Here is a 13861-nt window from a genome sequence, read left to right as displayed (position 1 = left end):
TGTCCAAACCGTGGAAGGCAGACATAGGCATTCTGGAGCTGGACATTGTGTTAATAATTTATGTATCAGGGCATATACCCCTTCTGACCAAGCAGTAGTATCTATGAAGCCTCTTCCTCTCAGACACGCAACACATGGGCACATTGGTGGTATATACTTGTATGCATACATTAATGTAGGTTAACACATCTTTTGGTATAGTTATATGCATCTCATTTTTGAGACATTTTTACAGTGAGCCTGAATTTTACCCAACATATATGTATGAATTGTTTCATACACAGTCATTGTTTAATGGTTTACAACACAACCCAAAGGCAGGAAATTTAGAGGGTTTGTGATATAGATTGAATAAAATAAAAGGGTCAGACTGTAAGGTAATCTCAGCAATTTGTTTGCATTACCATGTCTCTAGTAACATCTTTTACTGGTCTTATGCAAGCATTGCATTACAAACTGGAAATTTAATAGTAACAGAGAGGCAGCCATGTTAGTCTGTATTCTAACAAAATAAATCAGCAGTCATGTAGCACTTTAAAGACTAACAGAATGATTCCAGACCAACTTCTGGAAATTTGTTATTACAAAAGTATGAGGAGAAGTCATAAGAGAGAGTGTGACTACATTTGCATATTAACCTACTTTACAACCTCAGTATCTGAGCACTGGGGTGTCAAATCTCTGCACATTTAGAAATCTGGTGGCTCAGTCCTCAGCTGGTGTAGGTCACCATCTCCATCAATTACAATGAAGCGTGAAGCTACAACAATTTAAACCAGCCCAGGATGTGGCACATGGTAATAGCTCATTCTGTAGATAATGAGGTTCAGGATGAGACCTGAAATAAGAAGAGAACCAGGAAAGCGGGGCGTTCAGTTTTTAAATGTAAAGCTCACCTCAGGAGAGAAATGTGGAATTTGTAAAGTGTGTACTTAGATGAGTAAGGAGATATTTTTGTTTAAGATATAATGGCGTTCTGAAAAGATGCTGTATAGTCTATTTCTATGGTGAGATTACAAGTGCTAGAAGAATTGCAAACAGAGCCAGGATAATTAGTGGTGCTAAGATACAGTTAAAGATATTCATAGTCTTTCTTGAAGCTCTGACTCTCAGAATCTAGTATGTGAGAGATTTTTTTTTGAAATTGCCCTGTGAGTAAATAGATTTATTTAATATTTTTGATTCTTGTGGGATTTTTTTCTTGTTCTAAAGGAAACACACATTCTCTTCCCCCTCCCAATCTCTGACAACTTTACTGATATCACAATTAAAGAGCTGACAGGGAAAGTGCAGTACTTGCTGTGAAATGAAACTGTTACACCAAAGAGAAGCCTAGACAGCTCAGTGATAAGATAATTTAGATGGCGAGAGAATGCAGTTAATGTATATCTGGATATAAAGGACAAAAGAGTGGAGATCTGTAGTTTTAGACATGAGGTTCAGACATCTCCTCTGGATACTGTGGGAAAGAAGATACAAACAGTGCTTTCAGCTCTGGTGCCACTGCCAGTCATAGGTGGAAGCTGAGAGCACTTGAAGAGGAGCTGCATCTGAATAGGAAGAGAAAGGATAGAAGAAAATTCAGGGTGGGTGAGTGTTGTGAAAGCACAGGTGTTTAATGAGGGGAAAAGTAACAACTAGTAAGTAAAGCAGGATGGTTTCTTACAAAAGGAATCTGGAGTGGTATTGTACAGTGTTTCTTTACAGTGGAACTACAAGTCTTGAGAGCACATTTTATAAAAAGTGATATGTAATGGGAGTCAGACAAATAGCATTTAGCTTACTCTAAAAAGGACCTGGAATATAATATATTTATACACTACGGTGCTACTGTGGTCCCTTTTCATCTTGAGAGACAGTGGTCAACAGTGGTGGTGAGAATCTATGGGCAGTGTTTGAGTTTGCAGCTTCTCTCATGGCTTGTCTGTCGAGTTTTGGATTTGCACGGTCAATTGCAATAATTGCATGTGAATCTATTTCCTAATTCTTGAGTCTGAGAATTTTTCCTTCTTTAAGATGAAAATAGGTGTATAAAAGAATATATTGGAAGAATGTAATATTTTCAAATTGTATGGCAACACAAACCATTTGGGCTGAAGTGAAAGATACAAATGTCAAAAAAATAATTTTAGAAAACTTTCCAAGACTTTCTAGGTCTGAATGACAAGCAAAAGGAGTAAGTATGAAGAGTACAATACAGATATTACAGTATCTCAGTCAGCAATGTGGAGTGGTCAAGCATGTACTACATCAGCTTAAATAGTCAGTGAAGTCCTGGGATATTTCTATTTGTTTTTTTCAAGGAAACAAGCTCTGTAAATAGGCAAGGAGTAAGTGACTATTCAGACATATGGAATTAGGCTTTCTGGATATCTAAGTAGACTATATTTACTCACTGAATCCACCTTGCCTACGTGTTTGTTGACCCCTTCAAAGAACTCTAATAGCTTAGTAAGGACATGCTTTCCTTTTATAGAAACCACATTGACTTTTGCTCAACAAGTTATGTTTTGTGTATCTTACAATTTTATTCTTCACTATTATGCTATTTGCACAGTACTGATGTTAGACTTACTGGTCTGTAACTGCCGGATTGCCTCTAGAGCCCTTTTTAAACATTGGCATTATGTTAGCTATCTTCCAGTCACTGGGTACAGAAGCTGTTTTAAAGGATAAATAACAAGAAGTCCTGTGGCACTTTATAAACTAACAGATATTTAAGAATGGGTTACAAACCACAGTTAATAATTCTGTGATTTCACCTTTGAATTCTTTCAGAACTCTTGAGTGAATGTCATCTGGTCCCAATGACTTGTTACTGTTACGTTTATCAGTTAGTTCCAAAACCTTCTCTGATGATACCTCAATCTTGGACAATTCCTCAGGTTTGTCACGTACAAAGGATATCTCAGATTTGGGAATCTCCCTAACATCCTCAACCATGAAGAATGAAGAATGAAGAAAATAATTCACTTTGTTTCTCCACAATGACTTTATCATCTTTGGGTGCTCCTTTGGTATCTTGATCATCTAGGGACTCCATTGGTTGTTTAGAGGGCTTCCTTCTTCTGATGTACTTAAAAACATTATGTTACTGCTTTGAGTTTTGGCTAGCTGTTCTTCAAATGCCTTTTTGGTGTTTCTTATTACATTTTTACACTTAATTTGGCAGTGCTTATGCGGCTCTCTATTTTCCTCAGTATGATTTGACTTCCACTTTTTAAAAGATGCCTTTTTATCCCTCACAGCTCCTTTTACATGGTTATTATGTTATGATGGCTCTTACTTGGATCTCTTCCTGGGTTTTTTAATTTCATTTGTTTGTACACCTACCACACTGTCTGAGCATTTCTAGAAGTACATTATGGGAAAATCAGGGCTGCTATCAGTAGAGAATGCACATGCAGCAGCTGAAAAGCACAAAATGTAGAGGATTTTTATGCTAATTTCCCCAGGCCAATGTACATTATGGTAGTATATACAGGGGGACTGAGGCTTTTCCATGAGCAAGAAACAGCTTCTGCTTTTATGAGGTATATTACTATCTGCATGTAAAGAACACATTTCAAATCTTATCAGCTGCTAGAAGCTAGCCTTATGGTTTCTGTTTCTTGGTGCCTTTGTCTATCATTTGGCATGATTTTATATATATATATAATGTTTTTACTAATAATCTTAGCTTCCCATTGTCTCACTTTTCATTTGAGTATTGAGCTGCTGCATTAGTCCTTTGTTAACATAGTTTAACAATCCTGAAATATTCACTCATTATAACTGATGGCATAAAATCAGATTACTTTACATAGCAACTGTTACCAAGAAAAACCAACATAATTAAATGCATTTTTAACCTCATCTAACCTTTCTTGTTAAACAGGAAGTGTTCTGCTTTCTAGGTTGTTATGATCACCTAGCAGTTAAAGGAAACGTGATCTTGGTAAGTGGAAGTCTGAACAACTCCCCCCCCCCACTACCACAAAGACGGTTGAACAACAGTGAAAAGAGATAGTATGAATATATATAGTTCTGAGTTCTGTTTTTTATTTACTACTTCAAAGAATTACAGTAGAAAGTAATTTGTAGAGTATTAACCTTGTTTATAAACAAATTAAGATAAATGCCTGGCATGGGAAAGAGGCTGCTGGTCTGAACAGTATGCAGAAAATGAGACTGAGGAGAATGATGAAGGACTTGATTTCTCAATATTTTGAGAAGTAAAGGGACTTTGAAATAGCATAGGCACTTCAAAGTATTTGTGGCTGACCCGCAGCGACATGCAAACCGGCCCTTCGAAGTTTCAAACTTCAAAGTTGCTGCGGAGGGGATTTAGCCTAATGAAGTGCTGCATATGCACTGCAGCACTTCATTAGTAATCTTCCAACACTCTAATTACCATCCCCCCCTTCGAAGGTGGGGACTAGTCTAGACACAGCCCAAGTGTAACAGAACTGCTTATTATTTCTGAAGCTGCAGAATGCCATTAGCTTCCTTGGGTAGAAAGAAAAGTTTAAAAAACAACATCTCTAACATTTTGTAAACTGTTCCCAATCCAGGTGAATTAATTGCAGATTAGAGTTAGGATATGTCTACTCTTACCGGACTGAAGTGTTGATCTCCTGGAGTTCAATTTCAGACATGCAAAATCGATCTTTCTGGGGTCTGCAGTCGACCTCCTGTGCTCCTGGTCTCACAAGGAGTAATGGAGGTTGACGGGAGGAACACTCTCATCAACCTCCCTCAGTGAGGACAGACCTTATAGTTGATTGCAGATAAGTTGATTCTAGGTATGCAATTGCTGTAGCTAGAAATTTGTATCTGCAGTTGATTGTAAGGTCTAATGTAGACCAAGCCTTTAACTGCAAGGATTATTAACGCTTATTTTAGTGTCAGGACTACTGAAAACTCTCCTGTGAAGTGGTTCAGGAGTAATTTCTGATCCTTCCCCCCTTCAGCTGTATAGCCAGCAGCGACCAAATTAAAGTGATGTTGCTGATTTTTTTTAAACATTTTTTCAAGTTTGATGCATCTTTAGAATAATACATTATAGTTACTCTCCTATGCGTGCATGCCACATGGCCCTTTTTATTACAGCTTACTTACATTTTATATACAAAAAACATGACTGAGTGGTAAGAAGATGAGCTATAGTATAGGATTAGATTCACAAGAATGATTTAGGCACTTCAGATGGAAATTAGGCACCTAAATCATAGAATCATGTGTCCAACAGTTAGGCACAGCTAGCATTCAACAAATCCCTGTTTAACTGCTGTCTGATCCTGGAAGCCCCTTAAGTCCCTTGGTGCTTCTTCTGTTGCTGGGCAGGATCACTACCACCTAACTCATGAGACTCTGAACTAGTTTAGAGCCTAATTCATGCCTAAATCCAGTGCTTTTCACAAACCAGTGTTGCCTTCTATCTTACCTGGAGGATCAGTGAAGTAGGTGTGCTAAGGTGCTACTTAACTACTGGATCAGGCTGCACACAAAACAGAGAAGAAGGCCATGCTATCCTATACCAGCTATCTCAGTGGATAGACCATTTACCTAGGGTGTAAGAGGCTGCGTTCAAATCCCTACTCTGCCTGAAGGAAAATAGGAACTTGAACCTGAGTCTTTCACCTCCTAGGTGAGTACCCTAAACATTGGGTTATAGCAGGTTTTTTTCCTCTTGCACCTGTTTCCTTCATATAATAGACTTAAAAGACTCATAGGGCTGAGAAAAAATGAGCAACTAGGTTCCAGTCCCTGTTTCCAATGGGTATTTATATAAACTGGAACAGTGCAAGAGGAGATACTGAAAGAGATGTACCCCAGAACATTCCATTACCTCATAGTGAGTCCCCCATTGTGAATCTAGCCTATAGTTTTGTCAGGGGTACAAAGTTAGCTATAGCTCTTATGGGCATTTTAACACATTTTAAGGCAGCTATAATGTTAAGTTAGGGAATAGGATTAAATAAGGGAAAATAGTAATGACACTGTAGTACTGTTATGATAGTTCTTATTTAATAGGTATTAAAGTTCTATGATATGATTTAATAAGTGGCTGGCTGGTTTAGCACTTGGACAATATTTAAAGAGATATATTCATTTAACGGTGGTTCAAACTAATTCTGAATTAATTTCTGTAGCAGAACATAGTTGTTGATGTTTGATTTTGACATCTATGCACATATAAATGAGTTCATTTGCTAAACTAGTTTTGTGGAAGTGTGAAATGCAAAGCCAGATATTTTCAGCTGGTGTAAAGGAGAATAGCTTCATTAGTTTCGATAGAATTTGGGGAAAATGGCTTTTGGGGGGCAGCAGGACGGATGCCAAAACCTTCCACTCACAGGATAAAACTAGAAGGACTGTTTCTGGAAGTAATATTACTTAGCTAGTTACTCAGATGCTACTCCGTTTGAGTAATTTACCCAATCCACCTTAGCCTTACCCTCTTCATCCTGACAGTTTTTAAAGTGCAGGCCACTTGTCTCACAGAAGATTACATTGTAGTAAGTGGTCACCAGAACATACACAAGAATAGTTCATAGTGTATTCTGTATATACCCCTATGCCCCCTTCTAGTATTGAGAATTTAATCTCCTATGTGATCTTTAGAGTTAAAATAAAGGTAGAGTATCCATTTTACACATCTAAATGCCTGGTGAAATCTTCAGAAACATAATCAAACCTAAAAACTCACATTTTACTCCAATGTAGGTATGATATAGCCAATGTCAAGCATTAACACTCCTCTCCAGCAGTAAATCATAGTCAAGCCATCTGAAATTCTGAAGAGTTTTCATTTAGAGTGGTACACACACGTCAATCTTTCAAGCTTTTCTTTGCAGTCATAGAACTAGAAGCCTTTTCTTCCCTTCTCCCATTAATCAAAGCTGTGGGTGTCCTCTACTCTCCAGGCTTTAAGAAAAACATATCACATGTCTCATGATACATTAAAAAGAAAAAAATAAAATCCATAGATTGAGGGGAACTTGTATGTAAACAACATGTATCTCAGATACAATTTCAAAATCCAAGATGGCTGTGCAGTAGTTTTCCAAACATACTAAACTGGTCAGGCCACAAAATGAATCTCTATGATCTGAGTTTCTGTTTTCTGAAATTTAATAATTTCACTGTTGGAGTTATTTTTAGTAGTTTTGACTTTTATGCAAATGGTCAAAATCAGGGTTTTTCGTTGGCTGTGTCTACACTTGCATTCCTCTTTTGAAAGAGGCATGCAAATGAGGTTATAAAAATGCAAATGAGGTGCAGATTTACATATCTTGTGCCTCATGTGCATATTCTTCTTTTGAAAGTAAACTCCATCTTCGAAAGAACCCCTCTGCCCATAAAAAAGCTCCTTTGAAAGAAGAATATGCAAATGAGGTGCCAGATATGTTAATCTGCACCTTATTTGCATTTTCAATTTCCCTCTTTTGCATGCCTCTTTCAAAAGAGGAATGCAAGTGTAGGTGCAGCCCTTGTGTATATTGTAACCTCAGATACTGTAAAAAGCAATCTTTGTAATATTTCCTAGTGCACTTTAACGCAGCACTTTTTCAACAAGTACTATGTTAAAGCACACTAGTGAACCTTCAGTGTGCCCCAGCAAGCTCTACTAGTACCAGTTAATGAACAACATGCGTGCACTTCAGATGTCACAGGTTACATTTCTGGTGTGCATTATGTAAACAACAATTTCTTGCTCTCATTTTGGCGGGGAGGGGCTGGGCAATGGTGTTCATCAATGTTTATTGATTAAAATCAGAAGCCTTGCAAGTTGATCCTGGTTCTGTACAGAGGTCAAAGGGAATTTTATCATTGACTTCCATGGGAGCAGGAGTGAAGCAAATATATCTTCTGTGATTCACATCTAACTTTATAGAAGGGATTCTTGTTCCATTAAAAAAATTCCAAAGCTGCTTTTTTATTAAAATCTGTCAGATTAGTTTCATGTACTGATTTTAAAATCTCCAATTTTTCAGAATATTTAATCAGAGCATGATTTTAAAGTTACTCTCTATGGGGGCATTGACGCTTTTGCATTTTGCTATTACATGCTAAAGAAGTTATAAAATTCATGATGAGAAAACATCACAGCACTAGCACCAAATTTTGCACCACTAAATCACAAGTGGTTTCATTCACATGGAACATGGAAAAAATTGCCATAGCAGAGTAGGCTTGTTGTCCATACAGTCCAGGATCTCTCTGATAGTTGCCATTACTGGATACATCAGCACAAAGGGCAAGCAACACTGTGTTGGGCTGTTTCTTCCAAATTCCTGTTGGATAATATTTGCTATTTATCAAGAGAAGTTATACTACTTACATTTTAAGACATCTAACTACTGTGATTCTGGGTGTTCTCTTCTATCTTTTTTGACTCCCCAGCATCACTCATTTTACCCAGCCTTATATATTGTGCCTGGTTGCTTGAGTGCCACACCTCCAACTCTAATACCGCTCATCTGGGATTAACTGTTTTAAAGGGAGTTAGACTTGGAACAGGCATACAGGGGCACACGTATGCTGGAACTATTACAAAAATCAAGCTACTACTGGTTACTCTAGCATCTGTAGATATTTCACCGCTGTTTACTTTTCCAACTATACAACCTATTTAGCTAACATCAAAACCACTCGAGGAATTACACTATTCAGAGAAATGTCCACCTTCTTCTGCTCTCTCTCATCAGGAAGCTGCCTTTTTCTTAATGCTCATTTCCATTACAGAAAGTTTGTTTCTTCACTCCTATACCTGATGTTACCTTTAGGTCAGAGGAATGCTGTATTGGCTGCCATGTGAATGAAATGAGAGACACTTCATAGTATAATAACAATTAGAATGGTTTTCCAATTTATGGAGTTCTTATGTTCCAGTACATCCCTAATACTACTATCAGTGATTCCTGGTATGTTAAGAGTAGAGATGGTATGCTTCTATTGTTTCTGTCAGTGGAGTCAATGGGATGTTTGTCATTAACTTGAATGGAAGCAGGATCAGGGCACAGAATCAGCCTGAAATTCCATTGAAGACTGCCTACAAATGTGTTTTCATTTAAGAAATCTAAAGAAGTCTGATTTTTTTATGGTTGTGAGCAAGACTGAGTGAACTTTTTCTTCCTCTGTTAGGTCTTGTAAATTTTATCTTTTTTCTATTTAGCAGCTTGGTCTTGCATTAATGTATAAACATCTAAAGTTTATAAGGACCCAACTTTAATTTGAAACAGTCATGGTTAATATGGCTGGATGAGGTCATGATAACTAACCAGATAGTTTAGTTGGTCACTGAAATGGTACCTGCTGAAAAGGAAACCTGATACTGCACTCCTATCATAACTGAAACAGCAACAGTAATGAAAAGGGTCCTTAGACTATGGACAGCAAATCCAACTGTTGTCATGGTGCTCTGCAAATTTCTGGCTTTAGATGAATGCGTTTTTCAGATATTCGTTTGTCTGTGTGACAAGCCTTACTTCTTCAAAGGCATCATGAGAAATACTTCTGTGTGGAAGGGATAGCTTCCTGAGACACACTGATAAAATGTGTCTGGCTCTAAAAGAGTTGGAAAGGATGTGTGGAGAAGTAGGAAGAGCTAGAAAGTTGAAAACATGGGAAGTTAGAAGCTGGGAGACAGGAGGGAAACATAAGATGCAAACTTGTTTCTTTACATTGATTTTCTATTCTGCAGAAAACAGTGTTGTTAATAAGGCACTAAATTGGGAGTTCTCAAACTTTGCTGCATTGTGACCCCCTTCTCACAAGAAAAATTATTACATGACCCTGTGAATGGGGACTAAAGCCTTCACTTCTTGAGCTCCATTGCCTCTGAGACTAAGGTTACGCTACAGCTGCGTCCAAGGAACAGGTCTGCTTTTCTGAGAACACTTTCACAAAAGCAGACGCGTTCTTATGATATCGCTGTAAATCTTGTTCTATGCAGAAGTAGGGATGTCCCAAAAGATGAGGTTTTTCCAAAATTTGGTGCCATGTAGATGGGCCAAATTTTGGAAGCGCTTCTCTCGAAAGAACAGCAGAAAAAAGATATGCAAATTGCAGTGTGCAATTTATGTATCTTTTCCCAACATTTCTTCTTAGTCTAGACATAGCTTGTTAGAGTAATAGGGGCAAGACAAAGTCCAAACCCCACTGCCCCATGAAGGTGAGCCAAAGTTGAAGTCCAAGGGTTTCAGCCTGAGGCAGGGGCTTGTACCTGAGTCCTGCCATCCAGGGCTGAAGTTCTTGTCTTTGGTTTTGGTCCCAGGTGATGTGGCTCTGGGTTCAGCTCTGTGTCCCAGCAAGTCTAATGGCTCACTTTGGGATCCTGACCCACAGCTAGAAAACCACTGCCCAAACCATCCCTGAAACTGAATTATTAGGACTATTATAAGAATTATAAGGACTATTAATATGGATTGCAAATCTGAACACTGTCTTGGTTCTCCTTGCTTTTGAGATAATGGTCCTGTGGAAATACTGCAGTAGGATCATACAATTAAAGACTGGTTTGTAAAACATATGAGCAAGGGATTTAGTAGAAAGGTTTTATGGAGACTTTTGAATCCTTCACTTTATAACCTTAATGTTTTTTTAACAGCTTCCATAGAATGTCATGAACTCATTTCCACATGAAAAATATTCACACTATTTTGACTTACAGGTCAAATTACTCACATTATAGCAGAGCTTGGTAACAGCTCCTTGGTTGGGATGGCAGCCAGAGCTCCATTGTAAGTCCTGTTTAATGCATCATGTAAATTTGCCCAGAAGTGTAATTTCTGTTGAAAAGTTCTGTTTATTAATATTTTCAGGAATTTTGGAAAGTTTGAAGGCAGCTAGTTGAACAATTTTACAGATAGTTGAGACATATTAAAGAGTCTAGAATTTCAGGGGATAGATACTTAGTATTTTCTGAAACTCAGATTCATTTCAGGTATCACACTGTAGAGGTGCATGTTAGGGTTTACCCCTGGAGGGACAGGGAAGGGCCACACACCTCCTTACAGTCAGAAGGCTGTCCTGGTTCATGGCAGGGCAGCAGTCACCACGGGGGCTCAGTTCCTTTCAGTAGGGCTAAGCAAACAACCAGTAAGTAAGGAGCCTGCCCTGGGGCAGACCATGATATCAAAGAAACAGTTCAGTGTAGATCTGGAAAGGGGGAAGGGTACTGCTCCATGGGGAGGGAGAGGCACAGGCCCACCAACTCCACTGCACCTCAGTCCAGGGCCCTAACAGCAGCAGTCAGTAGCTGCCGGTCAGTGGGGATCCAGGCCGCAACACACTGACATCAGCTCAGGTGGCGTGGCCCCCAGGCTACTTCCTACCTCTGCTGGCATTGGGTCCTACTCAGGGCTGTCAGGGAGGTCCACGTTCTCTGGGTATCAGGCAGATGGCAGGTCCGGAGACCCGAGCAGTTCTGGGCCTTCCAGGTAGTGGGCCAGTGGCAGGTCAGGGGGCTCAGGTGGATGTAGACCCTCCAGGTAGCAGGTAAGTGCCAGACCCAGAGGCCCAGACATCCCCAGGTCCTCCAGGTAGTGGGCAAGCAGCAGGTCAAGATGCTTCCCTGGGACCAAGTCAGGGTGGCTGGCCAACGGGTCTGGCCAGTCTGCAGGTCCAGCAAGGGCTACGCAGTTCCTGATTTCAGGGACCAGGACTGGGCCACCTGATTTGCTCAGAGGCCACCCTTTTAATGAGCTCCATGCCCGGCCTTTGGAACTCCCTGACTGGTGTGTTAATCTCTTGGGGGCAGGGTAAGGGGTCTCTGGCTCTGCCCACCAAGGCTTCTAGAAGGACTCCTCCGCTTCTGGCATTGGGGAAGGCCACAACACCTCACTACCCTAACCACCTCACTGCACTAACATTAAACACCCAAAATACCTCAGCACTCAAAATCACTGGTCACTTTTGAAAATTTTGGCCATTCGTGTAAGACCCACTTCATCAGATACTGACTGGGTAACACAAAAACCACTGACCCCCACTATTGGATAACAGTTATGTCACAGCACTATGTGAGGTACCATAGTTATTTATCTTTACTCATAATAGGAATCTGATGAAGTGGTTCTTACTCAAGAAAGTTCATCACCTAATAAATAAACGTGTTAGTCTTTGAGGTGCTACAGGACTGCTCGTTTTTCTGAGAAGCTACAGTCTAACATGGCTACCCCTCTGAGTCTATTTACCGAGCAATCTAGAGACTCTCTACCATGTATGACTCTTAAGCTCCCAAAGACAATGTAAACTTTGACAATACAGTGGGTCAGTTACTTCCAGGGTAGAAGAAACCAGGGTGAATTAAGACCGAAGGACACTTGAGGTGCTGAAAAATTCAGATAAAGTCATGGAGACATGGGAAGCTGGTTACTTTGTGGAACAGCGCACCGTGTACAGCACTACGAAGTATGGAGCCAATGAGCTTGCATATCTCCTAAACTCTGCATCAGCAGGGAGAAGTGGGTGAGAGAGCTGGGGACTCCCTAGGGGACTCCCCAGCTTATCTACAATCCAAAAGGCAGGAGAAACCAGTGGGTGGGAATTACAAGGAGTCTGCTTTGAGTCATTTATAAAAGAGCTAGGAAATTAAACACCCCTGTAACCACTGAGCTTAGGCTATTCCTTAGCATTAAAGTTGAACCATATCTATATGGTAAAGGAACACTGGAATGAAAATAACCTTCAGTATTCAAAAGTATGGAAATGGAAAGAAAGGAAATTAGATACATACTATAGTTATGTAAGAGTTTGTATGAACCAGGAGAATGTTTCAATCTTTTCACAAGCCTGCATTTAAAAGCTTCGTTTTTTTAGGGAAAAAAACCAGGAACGTTGTTTCTCATTCACAGGTTTCAATTTCAATGTTAACTATCAGTCTTACCTTACGGAAAATGATTAGCATTATGTTGCTTGTCAAATTTTATTTTTATTTCTGGAATAAACTGTAGCAAGCACCATTAAGGACTGAACTCTTATTTCAATGATATACAAATACCATGATGTAGCATTTATTATAAATGTAGACAGAGCACTTATTTGCTTTTAAATAACATTGACTGTGATAGTAAAAAAAACCCCTCATAATTGCCATGGCTATTTGACTGTAAAGAAGCCTTCCAAGAAAAGTGATGGAAACTACATCATTAGAGTAACCTCAAAGCATTAGACCAAACATTAGAACTATGGTAGAAAGAACACTTAATTGACTGGGTGACTTTACTGGTTGCTTCAGCCTTGCATTTCTGTGGCAGAAATGACCCCATTCCCATAAATAAATACATAAATTCAAGGATTTAGGAACAAAACTCCCATTGACTTTCAATGGACTTTGTGTTTCTAAATCACTTGGGAAAACTCTTCCTATGATTCCACTTAGAAACCATAATATAATAACATAACTGTATTTCAAGGTTATGGGTCAGATGCTCAGTTGGTGTACATAATCTAATTAGCGCTTACCAAGGATCTGAACATACATAAACCTGCTGTGTGCCCAGATTGTCACTCCCATAAGTCTTTTTCCTATTGGCTGACACTAATTGAAGTAAAATCAAAACCTTTATGCACGGGAATGCAAATATTACACTTGTCTTAGCAGGTTCAGTTTGTGTTTACCAACTGCAATTTTGCAAATGATTCTCTGTTTTCTTTATGAATATGTATAGTTTGCTTTTACCAGCTAGAAACACTGTGGAGTTTAAAAAACAAACAAACAAACAAAAACAAAAACAAAACCCTCTTCCTCATGTTCAGCTTGCAACAGAATTGGCTAGGGTATGCCTCAATTTAATTAGAACTGAATAAAATGACATAGAGTGACTTTGAAGTTGAACTGGTTGATTGGAAAAATGCAAAGTAGATCAAATGT

At 39.1% G+C, this 13861-nt stretch overlaps 1 long non-coding RNA gene across 1 annotated transcript in view; it reads right to left on the bottom strand.

Moving 5' to 3' along the window:
* LOC142011996 (uncharacterized) overlaps nucleotides 1–4684 on the bottom strand; it is a 63715-nt gene extending 59031 nt beyond the window's left edge. Inside the window, exon 1 of the long non-coding RNA XR_012645238.1 lies at nucleotides 4597–4684. This is a non-coding gene — a long non-coding RNA (uncharacterized LOC142011996). The remainder of the gene's footprint in view (nucleotides 1–4596) is intronic.
* Between the last annotated feature and the right edge of the window lie 9177 nt (nucleotides 4685–13861).

The sequence above is a fragment of the Carettochelys insculpta genome, chromosome 4 (assembly GCF_033958435.1).
Source record: "Carettochelys insculpta isolate YL-2023 chromosome 4, ASM3395843v1, whole genome shotgun sequence".
NCBI classification, from domain to species: Eukaryota; Metazoa; Chordata; order Testudines; family Carettochelyidae; genus Carettochelys; species Carettochelys insculpta.
The sequence above is the reverse complement of the archived record's forward strand: the minus strand, read 5'-3'. Positions and strand labels throughout refer to the sequence as shown.